Here is a 21874-nt window from a genome sequence, read left to right on the forward strand (position 1 = left end):
TCCGGCGGCGAAGCTCCTCTCGCTGTAATGATGTGAGAGGTTCGGGGAGGTACTCATCATGGGGATGCGACGGGTCGCCCCCGCCCACGCCTCCATCAGCGCGAGGGAAACCGGGAGGACTGTGCGTTCCATCGACCGCCAGGATCTCAGCCGCTGGGTCGCTGCTGTTGCACTCGGATGCGGTCTCCGCGGAGCCAGTCGAACAGGCCGCAGAGGGATTCGTCGGGCTCGATTGCCGCGACTTGCGGGGCGGCCGACTGGCGAGCCACGGCGTGCCTCAGGCACCTCTGAAGTCTCGACCAACCGGAGCGCTTGCGCCGGTGGGAGACAGAGCGGGGAGACAATATGGGGGCCGACCAATACTGGGTCGACGGCTATCATAGGAGGACGCCACGAACGCATGGGCGGAAATGCGTCGCACCGCGGATGGGGAGCGCGTCGACGTCGAGTGGTGCCTCCTAAAGCCAGGTGGAGTCGTCGGCGATGAATGTGAGCGCGCCGAGGCAGATCTCGCGGCCCTCCACCAAAACTCCGCACGAAACCATGATCAAAGGGATCGGAAAAATCGCAACTTCTCCAATCAGGCGCTAAGATTCCGGCCCCACGGTGGGCGCCAACTGTCGTGGTTATAACTCTGACAGTGATGTTGGGGGGGATGTATGGAGAGGCTAGATCTCAGCTATTGGGAAGTTGTAAACACACCAAGATGTACGAGTTCAGGCCCTTCGCGGAGGAAGTAACAGCCCTACGTCTCGGTGCCCGGAGGCGGTCGACTGGATTACTGGCGTGTGAATAACAGGGGTGCGAACCCTTCATACTGAGGAGGGGGGTGGCTTATATAGAGTTCGCTGGCCCTCTCCTGCCCTCAGTAATGCAGGGTTTAAGGTACATTTAAAGTTGGGCATTACTGGTAACGCCCCTAATGGAATGCTACAATGACCATAAAGACTACTTAATAGCCGACCGTTTGCCTGCGGAGTGACTTCAGATTTCCTGGCGGTCGAGTGGTAGCTTCATGGTCGAGTGGCTAGCTTCTTGGTCGAGTGAGATACCTTCAAGTCGATTGAAAGGTGACTTCTTCTAGGGATGTCCTTGGGTAGGGCTCTTTGGACGGGTCCGTGCCCCTACCCTAGGTACATAGTTTCATCAGCACCCTCCAGACGTCTTCATGCGTTGTGTCGTAGAGCTCTCGCGGCATCTGGTGTTGGGCCGAGTCGAACTCCCACAAAACAAATGCCCGTCGCTGGCACGGAAGGATCCGGCGGAGGAGCGTGACCTGGACCATGTTGAAGAGCTGAATCTTCTTGTTCGTCATGTTATGGATGCAGGTCTGGAGTCCGGTTAGCTCTACCGGAGAACCCCAAGACAGGCCCTTCTTTTTCCAGGAGGTGAGCTGCGTGGGGATTCCGGATCGAAATTTGGGAGCCGCCACCTAGTTGGAGTCGCGCGGCTCGGTGATGTAGAACCACCCCGATTGCCACCCCTTTCTGGTATCCACGTAGGTACCCTCGACCAGGTAACATTAGGCATCTTGCCCACCATGGCGCCTCCGCACTCTGCTTGCTGGCCACCCACCACCTTCGGTTTGACATTGAAGGTTTTTAGCCATAGGCCGAAGTGGGGCCTGATGCAGAGGAAGGCCTCGCACACGACGATAAACGCCGAGATATTGAGGATGAAGTTGGGGGCCAGATCATGAAAATCCAGCCCGTAGTAGAACATGAGCCTGCGGACAAACGGGTGGAGAGGAAATCCCAGTCCACGGACGAAATGGGTAAGAAAAACTACCCTCTCATGGGGTTCAGGCATGGGGACGATCTGCCCCGCATTCGGCAGCCGGTGCGCGATACTCGGAGCTAGGTATCCGGCTTCCCGTAACTTTTTGATGTTTTCCTCCGTGACGGAGGAAGCCATCCACTTGCCTCCATCTCCATACATGCTTGGAGTGGTTTGAGAAGAAGAACGCGAGCTTGGGCGCTAGAGCTCGAGTGTGCGGGAATGGGTAAGCGAGAAGGAAGAAGGTGTGGGTGTAAAAAGTAAATCTTTGTCCCTTTATAAGGGCGGAGGAGGCGATGAGTCTCCCTACTTGCCTGGCAAAACCATTTATTCCCCAGGAGCCGCAATTGATGGTGCGGTTGTGTTACTCACGTCCGTATTGATGAGGATCCCGTGATAAGGGGAACACGATCTCTGCTTTGACAAGACATATCAAGAAAACCACCTCGTAATATGTGCGGAGATGATTGAGAAAAGCGGTTCGAATAATAACCGGCCCATGAAGTGATGTCATACTATCAAAACATGTCAGCAGATTAGATTTATGGAAGTATTATTCTCTCTACGGTGGTATGTGGAACTTATTTTACAGGGTCAGACACTATCCTTGCATTCAAACTCTGCCATGGTGTATTCGGAGGAGGAACCCGCATTGCAATGCCGAAGACAACACTGCGCGCCGGACACATCGTCATTGAAGCCTAGTTCAGGGGCTACTGAGGGAGTCCTGGATTAGGGGGACTTCGGACAGCCGGATTATATCCTTTGGCTGGACTGTTGGACCATGAAGATACAAGATTGAAGACTTCATCTCGTGTCCGGATGGGACTTTACTTGCCGTGGAAGGAAAGTTAGGCAATACGGCTATGTATATCTCCTCCTTTATAACTGACCTTGTGTAACCCTAGCCCTCTCCGGTGTCTATATAAACCGGAGGGTTTTACTCCATAGGACAACAGACAATCGTACCATAGGCTAGCTTCTAGGGTTTAGCCTCTCTGATCTCGTGGTAGATCTGCTCTTGTAATACTCATATCATCAAGAACAATCAAGCAGGAAGTAGGGTATTACCTCCATAGAGAGGGCCCGAACCTGGGTAAACATCACGTCCCCTGTCTCCTGTTACCATCGACCATAGACGCACAGTTCGGGACCCCCTACCCGAGATCCACCGGTTTTGACACCGACACCCATATACCCCGAAAACATCCAGGAGCACCACTAAACCCTATTTCCACCGCCGCAACCTTCTATACTCGTGAGATCCCATCTTGGGGCCTTTTTCGGCGCTCTGCCGGAGGGGGGAATCGATCATGGAGGGCTTCTACATCAACACAATAGCCTCTCTGATGATGTGTGAGTAGTTTACCACAGACCTTCGGGTCCATAGTCATTAGCTAGATGGCTTCTTCTCTCTCTTTGGATCTCAATACAAAGTTCTCCTCGATTCTCTTGGAGATCTATTCGATGTAATTCTTTTTGCGGTGTGTTTGTCGACATCCGATGAATTGTGGGTTTATGATCAAGATTATCTATGAACAATATTTGATTCTTCTCTGAAATCTTTTATGCATGATTTGATTACCTTTGCAAGTCTCTTCGAATTACCAGTTTGGTTTGGCCTACTAGATTGATCGTTCTTGCAATGGGAGAAGTGCTTAGTTTTGGGTTCAATCTTGCGGTGTCCTTTCCCAGTGACACCAGGGGCAGCAAGGCACGTATTGTATTGTTGCCATCGAGGATAAAAAGATGGTGTTTATATCATATTGCTTGAGTTTATCCCTCTACATCATGTCATCTTGCCTAATGTGTTACTCTGTTCTTATGAACTAAATACTCTAGATGCATGCTGGATAGCGGTCGATGTGTGGAGTAATAGTAGTAGATGCAGAATCGTTTCGGTCTACTTGTCGCAGACGTGATGCCTATATACATGATCATGCCTAGATATTCTCATAAGTATTCGCTTTTCTATCTATTGCTCGACAGTAATTTGTTCACCCACCTTAGAATTTGCTATCTTGAGAGAAGCCACTGGTGAAACCTATGGCCCTCGGGCCTATATTCCATCATATTATTTTCATATCAATTTGCTATTTTTATTACCGTTTATTTTGCACTCTTTATTTTCCAATCTATATCATAAGAATACCAAAAATATTTATCTTATTATCTCTATCAAATCTCACTTTCGTAAGTGACCGTGAAGGGATAGGCAACCCCTTTATCATGTTGGTTGCGATGTTCTTATTTGTTTGTGCAGGTACTAGGTGACTTGTGTGTTACCTCCTACTGGATTGATACCTTGGTTCTCAAAAACTAAGGGAAATACTTACGCTACTGTGCTGCATCACCCTTTCCTCTTCAAGGGAAAACCAACGCATGCTCAAGAGGTAGCAAGGGGCACCCCAAAGGTACACCAGGTCTTCTCTTAGCCGTGGGCGGTTCCCCCCTCCACAGTTACACACCTCGGTCATATCGTTGTAGTTCTTAGGCGAAGCCCTGCACCGGTAATTTCATCATCACCGTAAACACACCGTCATGTTGACGAAACTCTCCCTCGTCCTCAACTGGATCAAGAGCTCGAGGGACGCCATCGAGCTGAACGTGTGCTGAACATGGAGGTGTCGTAGGTTCGGTGGTTGGATCGGTTGAATCGCGAAGACATTCGACTACATCAACCCCGTTACTAAACGCTTCCGCTTTTGGTGTACAAGGGAACATGGACACACTCTACCCTCTCGTTGCTATGCATCACCTAGATAGATCTTGCGTGATCGTAGGAATTTTTTTGTAATACTGCGTTCACCAACAGTGGCATCAGAGCCAGGTCTATGCGTAGATGTTATATGCATGAGTAGAACACAATGAGTTGTGGGCGAGAATAATCATACTACTTACCAGCAATGTCTTACTTTGATTCGGCGGTATTGTTGGATGAAGCGGTCCGGACCGACATTACATGACCGCATTCATGAGACTTGTTCTACCGACGTGCTTTGCACACAGGTGGCTGGCGGATGTCTGTTTCTCCAACTTTAGCTGAATCGAGTTTGACTACGCCCGGTCCTTGTTGAAGGTTAAAACAACACACTTCACGAAAAATCGTTGTGGTTAGAAGCCCGTAGCAGCCACGTAAAACTTGCAACAACAAAGTAGAGGCCATCTAACTTGTTTTTGTAGGGCATGTTGTGATGTGATATGGTCAAGACGTGATGGGATATAAATTGTTGTATGAGATGACCATGTTTTGTAAAATTTATCGGCAACTGGCAGGAGCCTTATGGTTGTCGCTTTATTGTATGAAATGCAATCGCCATGAAATTGCTTTACTTTATCACTAAGCGATAGCAATAGTCGTAGAAGCAATAGTTGGTGAGACGACAACGATGCTACGATGGAGATCAAGGTGTCAAGCCGGTGACGATGGTGATCATGATAGTGATTTGGAGATGGAGATCAAAGGCACAAGATGATGATGGCCATATCATATCACTTATTTGGATTGCATGTGATGTTTATCCATTACGCCTCTTATTTTTCTTAGTACGGTGGTAGCATTATAAGATGATCCCTAACTAAATTTCAAGGTATAAGTGTTCTCCTAGAGTATGCACCATTGCTACAGTTCGTCATGCCGAGACACCAGGTGAAGATCGGGTGTGATAAGCTCTACGTTCACATACAACGGGTGCAAGCCAGTTTTGCATAGTAGATATAGTCGGGTTAACACTGAGACCGAAAGGTCGAATGTGAATCTTATAGTAGATATGATCAACATATTGATGTTCACCATTGAAAACTACTCCATCTCACATGATGATCGGACATGGTTTAGTTTATATGGATCATGTGATCATTTAGATGACTAGAGGGATGTCTATCTAAGTGTGAGTTCTGAAGTAATATGATTAAATTGAACTTTAATTCATCATGAACTTAGTACCTCATAGTATTTTGCATGTCTATATTGTTTTAGATCAATGGCCCGTGCTACCGTTCCCTTGAATTTTAATGTGTTCCTTGAGAAAGCTAAGTTGAAAGATGAAGGTAGAAACTACACGGACTGGGTCTGTAACTTGAGGATTATCCTCATTGCTGCACAGAAGAATTACGTCCTAGAAGCACCGCTAGGTGCAAAACCCGCTACAGGAGCAACTCAAGATGTTATGAACATCTGGCAGAGCAAAGCTGATGACTACTCGATAGTTTAGTGTGCCATGTTGTACGACTTTGAATCGGGACTTCAACGAAGTTTTGAGCGTCATGGAGCATATGAGATGTTCCAGGAGTTGAAGTTAATATTTCAAGAAATTGACTGAATTGAGAGATATGAAGTCTCCAATAAGTTCTATAGCTGCAAGATGGAGGAGAATAGTTCTGTCAGTGAACATATACTCAAAATGTCTGGGTACCTGATGTCTACTACACAACCTTCTTCTTGTAGACATTGTTGGGCCTCCAAGTGCAGAGGTTTGTAGGACAGTAGCAAATTTCCCTCAAGTGGATGACCTCAGGTTTATCAATCCGTACGAGGCGTAGGATGAAGATGGTCTCTCTCAAGCAACCCTGCAACCAAATAACAAAAAGTCTCTTGGGTCCCCAACACACCCAATACAACGGTAAATTGTATAGGTGCACTAGTTCGGCGACGAGATGGTGAAACAAGTGGTATATGGATAGTAGATAAAGGTATTTGTAATCTGAAAATATAAAAACAGCAAGGTAACTAATGGTAAAAGTGAGCGTAAACGGTATTGCAATGCTAGGAAACAAGGCCTAGGGTTCATACTTTCGTTAGTGTAAGTTCCCTCAACAATACTCACATAATTGGATCACATAACTATCCCTCAACATGCAACAAAGAGTCACTCCAAAGTCACTAATAGCGGAGAACGAACGAAGAGATTATGGTAGGGTACGAAACCACCTCAAAGTTATTATTTCCAATCAATCCGTTGGGCTATTCCTATAAGTGTCACAAACAGCCCTAGAGTTCGTACTAGAATAACACCTTAAGACACAAATCAACCAAAACCCTAATGTCACCTATATACTCCAATGTCACCTCAAGTATCCGTGGGTATGATTATACGATATGTGTCACACAATCTCAGATTCATCTATTCAACCAACACAAAGGACCTCAAAGAGTGCCCCAAAGTTCTTCTGGAGAATCACGATGAAAACGTGTGCCAACCCCTATGCATAGGTTCATGGGCGGAACCCGCAAGTTGATCACCAAAACATACATCAAGTGAATCATGTGATATCCCATTGTCACCACAGATATCCACGGCAAGACATACATCAAGTGTTCTCAAATCTTTAAAGACTCAATCTGATAAGATTACTTCAAAGGGGAAACTCGATTCATTACAAGAGAGAAGAGGGGGAGGAGAAACATAAGATCCAACTATAATAGCAAAGCTCGCGATACATCAAGATAGTGCCAAATTAAGAACATGAGAGAGAGAGAGAGATCAAACACATAGCTACTGGTACATACCCTCAGCCCCGAGGGAGAACTACTCCCTCCTTGTCATGGAGAGCACCGGGATGATGAAGATGGCCACCGGAGAGGGATTACCCCTCCGGCAGGGTGCCGGAACGGGTCTAGACTGGCTTTCGGTGGCTACGGAGGCTTCTGGCGGCGGAACTCCCGATCTATTGTGTTCTCCAGAAGTTTTACGATACATAGGTATATATGGGTACAAGGGGTACGTCGGTGGACCGAAGGAGGGGGCACGAGGCAGGGGGGCGGGCCCCAGGGGGTGGGCGCGCCCCCTACCCTCGTGAGCACCTCCTTCATCTTCTGACGTAGGGTCCAAGTCTATCCGGTAGGTTTCCTTCCAAAAATAAATTCTCCAGTTGATTTCGTTCCGTTTCGACTCCGTTTGATATTCCTTTTATTCAAAACACTGAAATAGGCATAAAACAGCAAATCTGGGCTGGGCCTCCGGTTAATAGGTTAGTCCCAAAAGTAATATAAAATTGGATAATAAAGCCCAATATTGCCCAAAACAGTAGATAATATAGCATGGAGCAATCAAAAACTATAGATACGTTGGAGACATATCAGCATCCCCAAGCTTAATTACTGCTCGTCCTCGAGTAGGTAAATGATAAAAATAGAATTATTGATGCGGAGTGCTACTTGGCATAATTTCAATGTGATTCTTCTTAATTGTGGTATGAATATTCAGATCCATAAGATTCAAGACAAAAGTTCATATTGACATAAAAATGATAATACTTCAAGCATACCAACAAAGTAATCATGTCTTCTCAAAATAACATGGCCAAAGAAAGCTATCCCTACAAAATCATATAGTCTGGCTATGCTCTATCTTCACCACACAAAATATTTAAATCATGCACAACCCTGATGACAAGCCAAGCAATTGTTTCATACTTTTGATGTTCTCAAACTTTTTCAATCTTCACGCAATACATGAGCGTGAGCCATGGATATAGCACTATAGGTGGAATAGAGTGGTGGTTGTGGAGAAGACAAAAGGGAGAAGATAGTCTCACATAAACTAGGCGTATCAATGGGCTATGGAGATGCCCATCAATAGATATCAATGTGAGTGAGTAGGGATTGCCATGCAACGGATGCACTAGAGCTATAAGTGTATGAAAGCTCAAAAAGAAACTAAGTGGGTGTGCATCCAACTTGCTTGCTCACGAAGACCTAGGGCATTTTGAGGAAGCCCATCATTGGAATATACAAGTCAAGTTCTATAATGAAAGATTCCCACTAGTATATGAAAGTGAAAACATAGGAGACTCTCTATCATGAAGATCATGGTGCTATTTTGAAGCACAAGTGTGGTAAAAGGGTAGTAGCATTGCCCCTTCTCTCATTTTTTTATTTTTTTTATTTGGGACTTCTCCTCTCTTTTTATGGCCTATTTTTTTTATTTGGGCTTCTTTGGCCTCTTTATTTTTTTATTTTCGTCCAGAGCCTCATCCCGACTTGTGGGGGAATCATAGTCTCCATCATCCTTTCCTCACTGGGACAATGCTCTAATAATGATGATCATCACACTTTTATTTTTCTTACAACTCAAGAATTACAACTCGATACTTAGAACAAGATATGACTCCATATGAATGCCTCCCGCGGTGTACCAGAATGTGAAATGATTCATGAGTGACATGTATGAAAGAATTATGAATGGTGGCCTTGCCACAAATACGATGTCAACTACATGATCATGCAAAGCAATATGACAATGATGAAGTGTGTCATAATAATGGAATGGTGGAAAGTTGCATGGCAATATATCTCGAAATGGCTATGGAAATGCCATAATAGGCAGGTATGGTGGCTGCTTTGAGGAAGGTATATGGTGGGTTTATGGTACCGGCGAAAGTTGCGCGGTACTAGAGAGGCTAGCAATGGTGGAAGGGTGAGAGTGCGTATAATCCATGGACTCAACATTAGTCATAAAGAAATCATATACTTATTGCAAAAATCTACAAGTTATCAAAGCAAAGTATTACGCGCATGCTCCTAGGGGGATAGATTGGTAGGAAAAGACCATCGCTCGTCCCGACCGCCACTCATAAGGAAGGCAATCAATAAATAAATCATGCTCCGACTTCATCACATAACGGTTCACCATACGTGCATGCTACGGGAATCAAAAACTTCAACACAAGTATTTCTCAAATTCATAACCACTCAACTAGCATGACTCTAATATCACCATCCTCATATCTCAAAACAATTATCAAGTATCAAACTTCTCATAGTATTCAACACACTCATAAGAGAGTTTTATTATTAATCTTGCATACCAAGCATATTAGGATTTTAAGCAAATTACCATGCATTAAGACTCTCAAAATAATCTAAGTGAAGCATGAGGGTTCATCTATTTCTATAAAATAAAACCACCACCATGCTCTAAAAGGATATAAGTGAAGCACTAGAGCAAACGACAAACTACTCCGAAAGATATTAGTGAAGATCAATGAGTAGTCGAATAATTATGCAACTATGTGAAGACTCTCTAACATTTAATAATTTCAGATCTTGGTACTCTATTCAAACAGAAAGCAAAGCAAAGTAAATTGACATCTAAGAATAGCAAACATCATGTGAAGAAGCAAAAACTTAGGATCAACCGATACTAACCGATAGTTGTTGAAGAAGAAAGGTGGGATGCCAACCGGGGCATCCCCAAGGTTAGACGCTTGAGACTTCTTTAAATATTATCTTGGGGTGCCTTGGGCATCCCCAAGCTTGAGCTTTTTTGTCTCCTTAATTCCTCTCATATCACGGTCTCCCTAAATCTCAAAAGCTTCATCCACACAAAACTCAACAAGGACTCGTGAGATAAGTTAGTATAAACTATTGCAAAAACCATATCATACTCTACTGTAGAAAATAATAAAATTATTATTCAACATTGCATATTAAATGTCTCTGCATATTTAATAGTCCTATCCTCAAATAGAATCATTAAGGAAGCAAACATATGCAAACAATGCAAACATAACAGCAATCTGCCTAAACAGGACAGTCTGTAAAGAATGCAGCAACATCCATACTTCCCTAGCTCCAAAAATTATGAAAGAAAATTCCCACTGTAGTAAGTTTATGAGAGCTTAATATGCAAAAGGTTTCAACATTTTATCACATTCTTACTTTTCTAGGGAATTATTGCAACAGCGGTAAACTTTCTGTTTTCAAACAGCAACATGTATACTTGTAACATAGGCATAGTAAAAGATATCAATGACACTTTTATTGAAATAAAAGATGCAAAACATTGTTCTAAATAACAGCAAGAAAATCCTAACAAAATAAATTGATGCTCCAAGCAAAACACATATCATGTGGTGAATAAAAATATAGCTCCAAGTAAAGTTACCGATGAACGAAGACGAAAGAGGGGATGCCTTCCGGGGCATCCCCAAGCTTAGGCTCTTGGCTATCCTTGAATATTACCTTGGGGTGCCTTGGGCATACCCAAGCTTAGGCTATTGCCACTCCTTATTCCATAGTCCATCGAATCCTTACCCAAAACTTGAAAACTTCACAACACAAAACTTAACAGAAAACTCCTAAGCTCCATTAGTACAAGAAAATAAATCACCACTTCAAGGTTCTGTAATGAACTCATTATTTATTTATATTGGTGTTAAACCTACTGTATTCCAACTTCTCTATGGTTTATAAACTATTTTACTAGCCATAGATTCATCAAAACAAGTAAACAACACATGAAAAAGAGAATCTGTCAAAAACAGAACAGTCTGTAGTAATATGGATCAAACGTATACTTTTGGAACTCATAAAATTCTCAAATAAATTTCTGAACCTGAGGAATTTATCTGTTAATCATCTTCAAAAATAATTAACTAAATAGCACTCTCCAAATAAAAATGACAGCAGTTCTCGTGAGCGCTAAAGTTTCCGTTTTTTACAGCATGATCAACAAGACTCTCCCCAAGTCTTCCCAAAGGTTCTACTTGGCACAAACACTAATTAAAAGCATAAAACCACATCTAAAAACAGGCTAGATGAATTATTTATTACTAAAAAGTAACAAAAATAAAGTTGGGTTGCCTCCCAACAAGCGCTATCGTTTAATGCCCCTAGCAAGGCATGATGATTTCAACGATGCTCACATAAAAGATAGGAATTGAAACATAAAGAGAGCATCATGAAGAATATGACTAGCACATTTAAGTCTAACATACTTCCTATGCATAGGGGTTTTGTGAGCAAACAACTTGTGGGAACAATAATCAACTTGCATAGGAAGGTAAAACAAGCATAACTTCAAAATTTTAAGCACATAGAGAGGAAACTTGATATTATTGCAATTCCTACAAGCATATATTCCACCCTCATAATAATTTTCAGTAGCATCATGAATGAATTCAACAATATAACCAGCACCTAAAGCATTCTTTTCATGATCTACAAGCATGCAAAATTTAGTACTCTCCACACTAGAAAATTCTTGTCATGAATAATAGTGGGAGAAAACTCAACAAAATAACTATCATGTGATTGAAAATTAAGATCAAGATGACAAGTTTCATGGTTATCATTATTCTTTAAAGCATACGTGTCATCACAATAATCATCATAGATAGGAGGCATGCTTTCATCATAATAAATTTGCTCATCAAAACTTGGGGGACAAAAATATCATCTTCATCAAACATAGCTTCCCCAATCTTGTGGCTTTGCATATCATTAGCATCATGGATATTCGAGGAATTCATACAAACAACATTGCAATCATGCTCATCATTCAAATATTTAGTGCCAAACATTTTATAGATTTCTTCTTCTAGCACTTGAGCACAATTATCCTTTCCATCATACTCACGAAAGATATTAAAAAGGTGAAGCGTATGAGACAAACTCAATTCCATTTTTTTATAGTTTTCTTTTGTAAACTAAACTAGTGATAAAACAAGAAACTAAAAGACTCGATTTCAAGATCTAAAGATATACCTTCAAGCACTCACCTCCCCGGCAACGGCGCCAGAAAAGAGCTTGATGTCTACTGCACAACCTTCTTCTTGTAGACGTTGTTGGGCCTCCAAGTACAGAGGTTTGTAGGACAGTAGCAAATTTCCCTCAAGTGGATGCCCTAAGGTTTATCAATCCGTAGGAGGCGTAGGATGAAGATGGTCTCTCTCAGGCAACCCTGCAACCAAATAATAAAGAGTCTCTTGGGTCCCCAACACACCCAATACAACGGTAAATTGTATAGGTGCACTAGTTCGGCGAAGAGATGGTGAAACAAGTGGTATATGGATAGTAGATAAAGGTATTTGTAATCTGAAAATATAAAAACGGCAAGGTAACTGATGGTAAAAGTGAGCGTAAACGGTATTGCAATGCTAGGAAACAAGGCCTAGGGTTCATACTTTCGCTAGTGTAAGTTCCCTCAACAATACTAACATAATTGGATCACATAACTGTCCCTCGACATGCAACAAAGAGTCACTCCAAAGTCACTAATAGCGGAGAACGAACGAAGAGATTATGGTAGGGTACGAAACCACCTCAAAGTTATTCTTTCCAATCAATCCGTTGGGCTATTCCTATAAGTGTCACAAACAGCCCTAGAGTTCGTACTAGAATAACACCTTAAGACACAAATCAATTATAACCCTAATGTCACCTAGATACTCCAATGTCACCTCAAGTATCCGTGGGTATGATTATACAATATGCGTCACACAATCTCAGATTCATCTATTCAACCAACACAAAGGACCTCAAAGAGTGCCCCAATGTTCTTCCGGAGAATCATGACGAAAACGTGTGCCAACCCCTATGCATAGGTTCATGGGCGGAACCCGCAAGTTGATCACCAAAACATACATCAAGTGAATCATGTGATATCCCATTGTCACCACAGATATCCACGGCAAGACATACATCAAGTGTTCTCAAATCTTTAAAGACTCAATCCGATAAGATTACTTCAAAGGGGAAACTCGATTCATTACAAGAGAGAAGAGGGGGAGGAGAAACATAAGATCCAACTATAATAGCAAAGCTCGCGATATATCAAGATAGTGCCAAATCAAGAACATGAGAGAGAGAGAGATCAAACACATAGCTACTGGTACATACCCTCAGCCCCGAGGGAGAACTACTTCCTCCTCGTCATGGAGAGAACCGGGATGATGAAGATGGCCACCGGAAAGGGATTGCCCCCTCCGGCAGGGTGCCAAAACAGGTCTAGATTGGCTTTCAGTGGCTACGGAGGCTTCTGGCAGCGGAACTCCCGATCTATTGTGTTCTCCAGAAGTTTTATGATACATAGGTATATATGGGTACAAGGGGTACGTCGGTGGACCAAAGGGGGGGCACGAGGCAGGGGGGCGCGCCCCAGGGGGGTGGGCGCGCCCCTACCCTCATGAGCACCTCCTTCATCTTCTGACGTAGGGTCCAAGTCTATCCGGTAGGTTTCCTTCCAAAAATAACTTCTCAAGTTGATTTCGTTCCGTTTCGACTTCGTTTGATATTCCTTTTCTTCGAAACACTGAAATAGGCATAAAACGGCAAATCTGGGCTGGGCCTCCGGTTAATAGGTTAGTCCCAAAAGTAATATAAGAGCGGATAATATAGCCCAATATTTCCCAAAACAGTAGATAATATATCATGGAGCAATCAAAAATTATAGATACGTTGGAGACGTATCAGTACCGCAACCACTTGACTCAACTGGGAGTTAATCTTCCTAATGATAGTGTCATTGACAGAGTTCTTCAATCACTGCCACAAAGCTACAAAAGCTTCATGATGAATTATAAGATGCAAGGGATGGATAAGACAATTCCTGAGCTCTTCGCAATTGCTAAAGGCTGCGGAGGTAGAAATCAAGAAGGAGCATCATCAAGTGTTGATGGTTAACAAGACCACCAGTTTCAAGAAAAAGGGCAAAGGAAAGAAGCGGAACTTCAAGAAGAACGACAAGCAAGTTGCTGCTCAAGTGAAGAAGCCCAAGTCTGGACCTAAGCCTGAGACTAAGTGCTTCTACTGCAAAGGGACTACTCACTGGAAGCGGAACTGCCCCAAGTATTTGGCGGATAAGAAGGATGGCAAAGTGAAAGGTATATTTAATATACATGTTATTGATGTGTACCTTACTCATGCTCGTAGTAGCGCCTGGGTATTTGATACTGGTTCTGTTGCTCATATTTGCAACTCAAAACAGGGGCTACGGATTAAATGAAGTTTGGCTAAGGACGAGGTGACGATGCGCATGGGAAATGGTTCCAAAGTCGATGTGATTGCCGTCGGCACGCTACCTCTACATCTACCGTCGTGATTAGTTTTAGACCAAAATAATTGTTATTTGGTGACAGCGTTGAGCATGAACATTATATATGGATCTTGTTTGATGTGAGACGCTTATTCATTTAAATCAGAGAATAATGGTTGTTCTATTTATATGAGTAATATCTTTTACGGTCATGCACCCTTGATGAGTGGTCTATTTTTGTTGAATCTCGATAGTAGTGAAACACATATTCATAATATTGAATCCAAAAGATACAAGTTTAATAATGATAGTGCAACTTATTTGTGGCACTGCCGTTTAGGTCATATTGGTGTAAAGCGCATGAAGGAACTCCATGCTAATGGGATTTTGGAATCACTTGATGCTTGCGAACCATGCCTCATGGGAAAGATGACTAAGACTCCATTTTCCGAAACAATGGAGTGAGCAATTGACTTGTTGGAAATAATACATACTGATGTATGCGGTCCAATGAGTGTTGAGGCTCGCAGCGAGTATCATTATTTTATGACCTCCATACATGATTTGAGAAGATATGGGTATATCTACTTGATGAAACATAAATCTGAAACAGTTGAAAAGTTCAAAGAATTTCAGAGTGAAGTGGAAAATCATCATAAAAAGAAAATAAAGTTTCTACTATCTGATCGTAGAGGTGAATATTTGAGTTATGAGTTTGGTCTTCATTTGAAACAATGTGGAATAGTTTCGCAACTCATGCCACCTGGAACACCATAGCGTAATGGTGTGTTCGAACGTCGTAACCGCACTTTCTTAGATATGGTGCGATCTATGATGTCTCTTACTGATTTACCGCTACCATTTTGGGGTTATGCTTTAGAGACGGCTGCATTCACATTAAATAGATAAACATCTAAATCCGTTGAGACGACACTATATGAACTGTGTTTGGCAAGAAACCCAAGTTGCCGTTTCTTAAAGTTTGGGGCTGTGATCACTACTGCAGGATGCTACTAACGCGACACTACGATCAAATACCCTTCAACGAAACTATGTGCGATGCAATAATCGCAAACAGTGGTGTAAAAAACCCGTCAAAAAGGTGCAAAACGTTTCCGATGACAGATGCATCAAACACAGTTCAGATTTTAGTTGTGTGTGCGATGCAGGGCATATGGTTCAGTTCAATTTACTGTTTGCGATGAGGTGGAATAAAAGAAATTATCAGCCAGATGGAGGTGTGTGCGATATACAGCATACGGCTCACTCGGATGAACTGTTTGTGATTAGGCAACACAAAAGAAACGGTCGGCCAGATCAAGGTGTGTGCGATATACGGCATGTGGTTCACTCGGATGAACTATTTGCGTTGAGACAAGAGAACAGAAACGGTCAGGCAGATTAAGGTGTGTGCGATGTACAGCATACAGTTCACTCGAATGAACTGTTTGTGATTAGGCAACACAAAAGAAACGGTCAGCCAGATCAAGGTGTGTGCGATATACGGCATGCAGTTCACTCGGCCTTGTCGTCAGTGTGTGACCTCTGTGGCAACCGTTCTCTCCCCACTAGCCTCTTCTTGTACCGTGGAAACCGTCCACCACCTCTTCGCCTTTCCCTCTCGATTTGGACTGCTGTCGCATGCTCTTCCTCCCTCCATTTGCCTTCACCCTTCCTTCTGCCATTGTTCGATCATCTTCTCCATGGAGGGAACAGGACGAAAACGACCCCATTATTCTTGCCCTGATCTGAAAGATGACATGGTGGAGGAACTCATTGATCGGTGTGACATCATCACCTTGGCTAGCATGGCAGGTTCGTTCAAGACCATTCTCGACTCAACTAATTAATAACATCATTACAAGCTACCCAAGGGTCCAGGAGCGGTTTGATCTCCCCTATCTTGTTCGTTGTGACCCTGCTGACTGGCGCGAGCACGACGGAAGCCTCGCCATTTGCAAGTTGATGCCGCTTGATAATGATACGTGTGATGTTAAGATGCCATTGCTTGAGGTCAAGGCTTGGGCAGGCGGAAATGACGATTGGGTTGCTTATATTGGGTACAAATACGAGTGGGAACTTGTGAATGTGTATACTCGTCACCGGGTTCCACTTCCAAAAATCTCAGACTTCCCAGAGGTTGAGCACACAGATGACCTACGTGAGTTCAAATACGATCATGGTAACTATCGTCTACGGAAGATAGCAATTTGTCGAGTTCCCGACCGCTCTTGGGATTACACGAACTATGAAGTTGTTGCTATCTTCGACAAGCTTGTTGCCTTCCTTACTTGCACGCCTCAATGGATATTGCTCAAAAATCAATTTCTGTACAGTACTGTGATGCAATTCAATACGACGGTCTTGTGTTTGCTGCCACCACTCGTGGCACTGTTTTTGCATGGAATCATCATGCTTTCGGTACGTTTCTCTTCCACCGTAATTATTATTGTTTCATCCACATGCATGCGGGTTAGCTAGTTTCCCTTTATTAATTAATTAACCTTCTTGTGTTTGCAAGGTCCTGTGAACATTCCTCCACCTATACTTGAAAAAAATTATAACTAAGGGGGAGATGACGATGCTGATGATCACGAGCATGAGGACGAGCATGACCCATATATTCAGTGGCGCCTGGCAACTTATTCTGATGGATCACCTCTTCTTGTCTGTATATAGGGCACTGCTGATGTTACTAAGGAAGCAGGAGTTGTCTCTCATGGTCGCACTCTCCGGACCTATTCCAACATCCATTGCAGGGTATTCGGGATGGATACTAGTGTACTAGTGCCAACACCTTCCCCCTGGTTCAGTATTGGAAGTCTTGGAGGAAACTCGCTCTTCCTTGGACAAAACTATCCGATGATGGTGAAAGGCGGTGATCCAGCTGTTGTTGTCACAATGTTACTACCATTTATGAGAAGCAATTGTATCTATAGCTCGGTCATTGCTATGCTTCCCTACCATTGCACTATGGGTCCTATCATAGCCCGCTTGAGCCTGGAAGATCATTCCTGCGTTGCTCTCAAGATTGACAGTAGCAGGCCCTTCCCTGAGAATCACTTTTGGTTCAAAGCAAGCGTTTCCAAAGCCGATGAGTGGTTGAGCTGAAGTTCATTTCACCGCTTTGTTATTTGTTGTGTGAGAAAAACTTTATTGTACTAGCTAGAATGTTTTGTTGGAAATGATCTATAATCCAACGTGTATCCTCGTTGTCGTTGTGGGTTGATGACTTGTTGTATGTAATCAGTGGTACATTTGCATATGCGTCCATCAACTCACGCCTGCTAGTGGTGTCCATATAAATAGTGCTAGTGATTTTAGTTACAAAAATAAGACAGTGCTAGTGATTTTTAGCTGCATATTTTGAAAAATCATCGTGTTACAAGGTTGACAAATGGCAATGTTACTAGATAAACAAATGTCAATCTTTCCAGTTTGACAAATGGCAACATACCCAAAATGACAGATGCAAATCTTACCCAATTGTTTCTACGTGGTTGCACACGGGTCATGCAAAACAACCGTTTGTGTTGAAGGGATGCAGAAATCCTGCTCGACACATTTTCCCTTGGCTTCCTGGGGAAGCTCTCGGTTTGCATATGGGTGTTCTAACTAAAACGTTTGCGATGAGTATTTTATATTTAAAAATAATTGAAATTTTTTTCAAAAGAAAATCGTTTGTTAAGTCTGTACATTAAGAGAGAAAACGCAAGTTCGTTCAAACCACATATTTCATTCAGTCACACTACGAATTTATATTCATATGATCAAGAATTCGAGATACAATATTAAACCCCCAAAAAAACTATTTCCGGCGACGGTGGAGGCGGCGTGCCGCGTTGTCGTTGTCGTTGTCGTCCTCCGGGACGCCGTTGTTGAAGTCTTCAAGGTAGCACAAAATGTTCTTCACTTGTAAATCGAACATCATGTCGTCGCACGATCGACGGGCGGGGCGCGGGAGGACGGCAACTGGCGCTGCTGAGAGGTAGCGGTCGACGGCAGCGTCCCATGCTGCTGAGGGGGGCTCACACACGAGCACGAGTACGGGCGCGGCGAGTGCAGCCAAACGCACGGGGACCGGCACCACGGTGGGTGGAGGGGCGCGCATGGGAAGGGGCACGGGCGCGGCGGGTGCAGCCAAACGCACGGGGGCCGGTGCCACGGTGGGTGGAGGGGCGCGCACGGGCACGGGCACTGGCGCTGGCTTATACACGAGCTCACGTGGGTCCGCGGAGACCTTGTTGACGCCCGTGGCTTCTAGCTCTGCGATAGTGCTCGGCGACCAGCCCATCAATGCTACGGGGGTGGTCGCTAGTGCGGGCGTGGGGATGGGAGCTAGGACGGGAGCGACGATAGCAACCGCTGTGGCCAGCTCGTTCTGGGCCATGTCCATGAGGCCCCATTCCTCCTTATTTTCTATCTCCTCCGGCTCGGAGTCGACTTCACCAAAATTGAGGACTAGTGGTAGATGATCATTCTGCGCCATGGCGTTGGTGGAGGTCAGCAGGAGGGAGGTGAATGGGAGGCGAATAGTAAGGCCGCCCGTATTAAACAGCGGCTCGGGTGCCATTAATGGAGAGGAGGGCGGGCGGCCATGGAAGTCAAAGGGCTCGCTTCCCAGTGAGCCTACGCAGCGTACAGCTTGCACGCCTTCCCGATGAGCCTGCGCATTGGAGGATAGCTTGCACGCCTCTCGGTCAGCCTGCGCACCGTACTCCATTCGCACGCTGATATGTATCCGTCGTATCTACTTTTCCAAACACTTTTGCCCTTGTTTTGGACTCTAACTTGCATGATTTGAATGGAACTAACCCGGACTGACGTTGTTTTCAGCAGAATTGCCATGGTGTTATTTATGAGCAGAAACAAAAGTTCTTGGGATCACCTGAAACTTCACGGAACATCTTTTTGGAAATAATAAAAAATCCTTGCAAAAGATGAAGACCAGGGGGCCCACACCCTAGCCACGAGGGTGGGGGCACGCCCCCTACCTCGTGGGCCCCTTGGAGCTCCTCTGACCTCAACTCCAACTCTATATATTTGCTTTCGGGGAGAAAAAATAAAGGAGAAGGATTCATCGCGTTTTACTATACAGAGCCGCCGCCAAGCCCTAAAACCTCTCGGCAGGGCAAATCTGGAGTCCGTTCGGGGCTCCGGAGAGGGGAATCTGTCGCCATCGTCATCATCAACCATCCTCCATCACCAATTTCATGATGCTCACCGTCGTGCGTGAGTAATTCCATCGTAGGCTTGCTGGACGGTGATGGGTTGGATGAGATTTATCATGTAATCGAGTTAGTTTTGTTAGGGTTTGATCCCTAGTATCCACTATGTTCTGAGATTGATGTTGCTATGACTTTGCTATGCTTAATGCTTATCACTAGGGCCCGAGTGCCATGATTTCAGATATGAACCTATTATGTTTTCATCAATATATGAGAGTTTTTGATCCTATCTTGCAAGTCTATAGTCACCTACTATGTGTTATGATCCGGCAACCCCGAAGTGAAAATAATCGGGACCACTCCCGGTGATGACCGTAGTTTGAGGAGTTCATGTATTCATTATGTGTTAATGCTTTGGTCCGGTACTCTATTAAAAGGAGGCCTTAATATCCCTTAGTTTCCAATAGGACCCCGCCGCCACGAGAGGGTAGGACAAAAGATGTCATGCAAGTTCTTTTCCATAAGCACGTATGACTATATTCGGAATACATGCCTACATTACATTGATAAATTGGAGCTAGTTCTGTGTCACCCTATGTTATGACTATTACATGATGAACCGCATCCGACATAATCATCTATCACTGATCCATTGCCTACGAGCTTTCCATATATTTTTCTTCGCTTATTTACTTTTCCGTTGCTATTTCTATCATCACTACAAAATACCAAAAACATTAATTTTGTTATCATTACCTTTTGCTATCGTTACCACTACTATCATATTACTTTGCTACTAAATACTTTGCTGCAGATATTAAGTTTCCATGTGTGGTTGAATTGACAACTCAGCTGCTAATACTTGAGAATATTCTTTGGCTCCCCTTGTGTCGAATCAATAAATTTGGGTTGAATACTCTACCCTCGAAAACTGTTGCGATCCCCTATACTTGTGGGCTAACACACGCCACCCGTCCAGTCAAGGTCAAGGAGTTGTCCGCACGGCACCTCCTATAGCCATTAAAACGAAGACATGTAGCGCCACGTGAATGGTTACCTGATGCACACGATTTGAATTATACAACCGTTTGAGATATTAAAGTGGCAGCTATTTTTTCAAAATGCCTTTGTTGGTTGTTATTCGAGTGCGCCTTCTCTCAAAATGGACACGAAAAATACCACAACATATCAGGTGCCATTCCATGAAATCATGCCAAGTTTCATGAATTTCAGACAAGTTTTGGATTTACTAGAATTTAAAACAAAGTATTTCAACGTTTCGCCAGCAATCAACGGTGCCCTGGTGTTTGAAATTCATTCAAATTTCTTGCATGGGACCTAAGAATGCACCCAAGGACATAGATTTGAATTCTCAACCAATTTATATGCATTAGAGCATGCGCATGTAGTTCAAATTTGAATTATGCACATAAATGCATTGAAAACTCAATTAATGCATAAAAATGTCCAAACGAACCCCGAAAAATCCAGAAAATTGACACAACACTCCTGTTGTTCTATGTTGACACGAGAAAATTTTTGAAAGCAATAAGAGGCAATGGATATTGTTTCATCCCCAAAGGTGGGACGTTCCCTACCGAAACCATCATGCTTGTTGTGAGAAGCTCTGGTATGTGAGAAGCATATCCCCAAACCTGCCACAAATGGGACAAAACATTTACCACGGCATGTTGATGCCGCTCCATGATAGCATGCGAAGTTTCATGAATTCCGGACGAGCTTTGGATTTACTAGAATTTAAAAACTAGGCATCTCAATGTTTGCGGCCAAGTGACCGTGGCAGGGTGTTTGACATTCATTCCCATTTCTTGCATGGGACCTAAGCATGCACCTAAGGACACAGATTTGAATTTTCAACCAATTTATATGCATAAGAGCATGTGCACATAGTTCAAATTTGAATTATGCACATAAATGCATTGAAACCTCAATTAATGCATAAAATGTCCAAACGAACCCCGAAAAATCCCAAAAATTGACAAAACACTCCTGTTGTTCTATGTTGACACGAGAAAAAAATTGAAAGCAATAAGAGGCAATGGATATCGTTTCGTCCCCAAAGGTGGGACGTTCCCTACCGAAACCATCATGCTTGTTGTGAGCAGCTCTGGTTTGTGAGAAGCATATACCCAAAACTGCCCCAAATGGGGT

This window comes from Triticum urartu, chromosome 5 (assembly GCF_003073215.2).
Source record: "Triticum urartu cultivar G1812 chromosome 5, Tu2.1, whole genome shotgun sequence".
In the NCBI taxonomy this organism is placed as follows: Eukaryota; Viridiplantae; Streptophyta; class Magnoliopsida; order Poales; family Poaceae; genus Triticum; species Triticum urartu.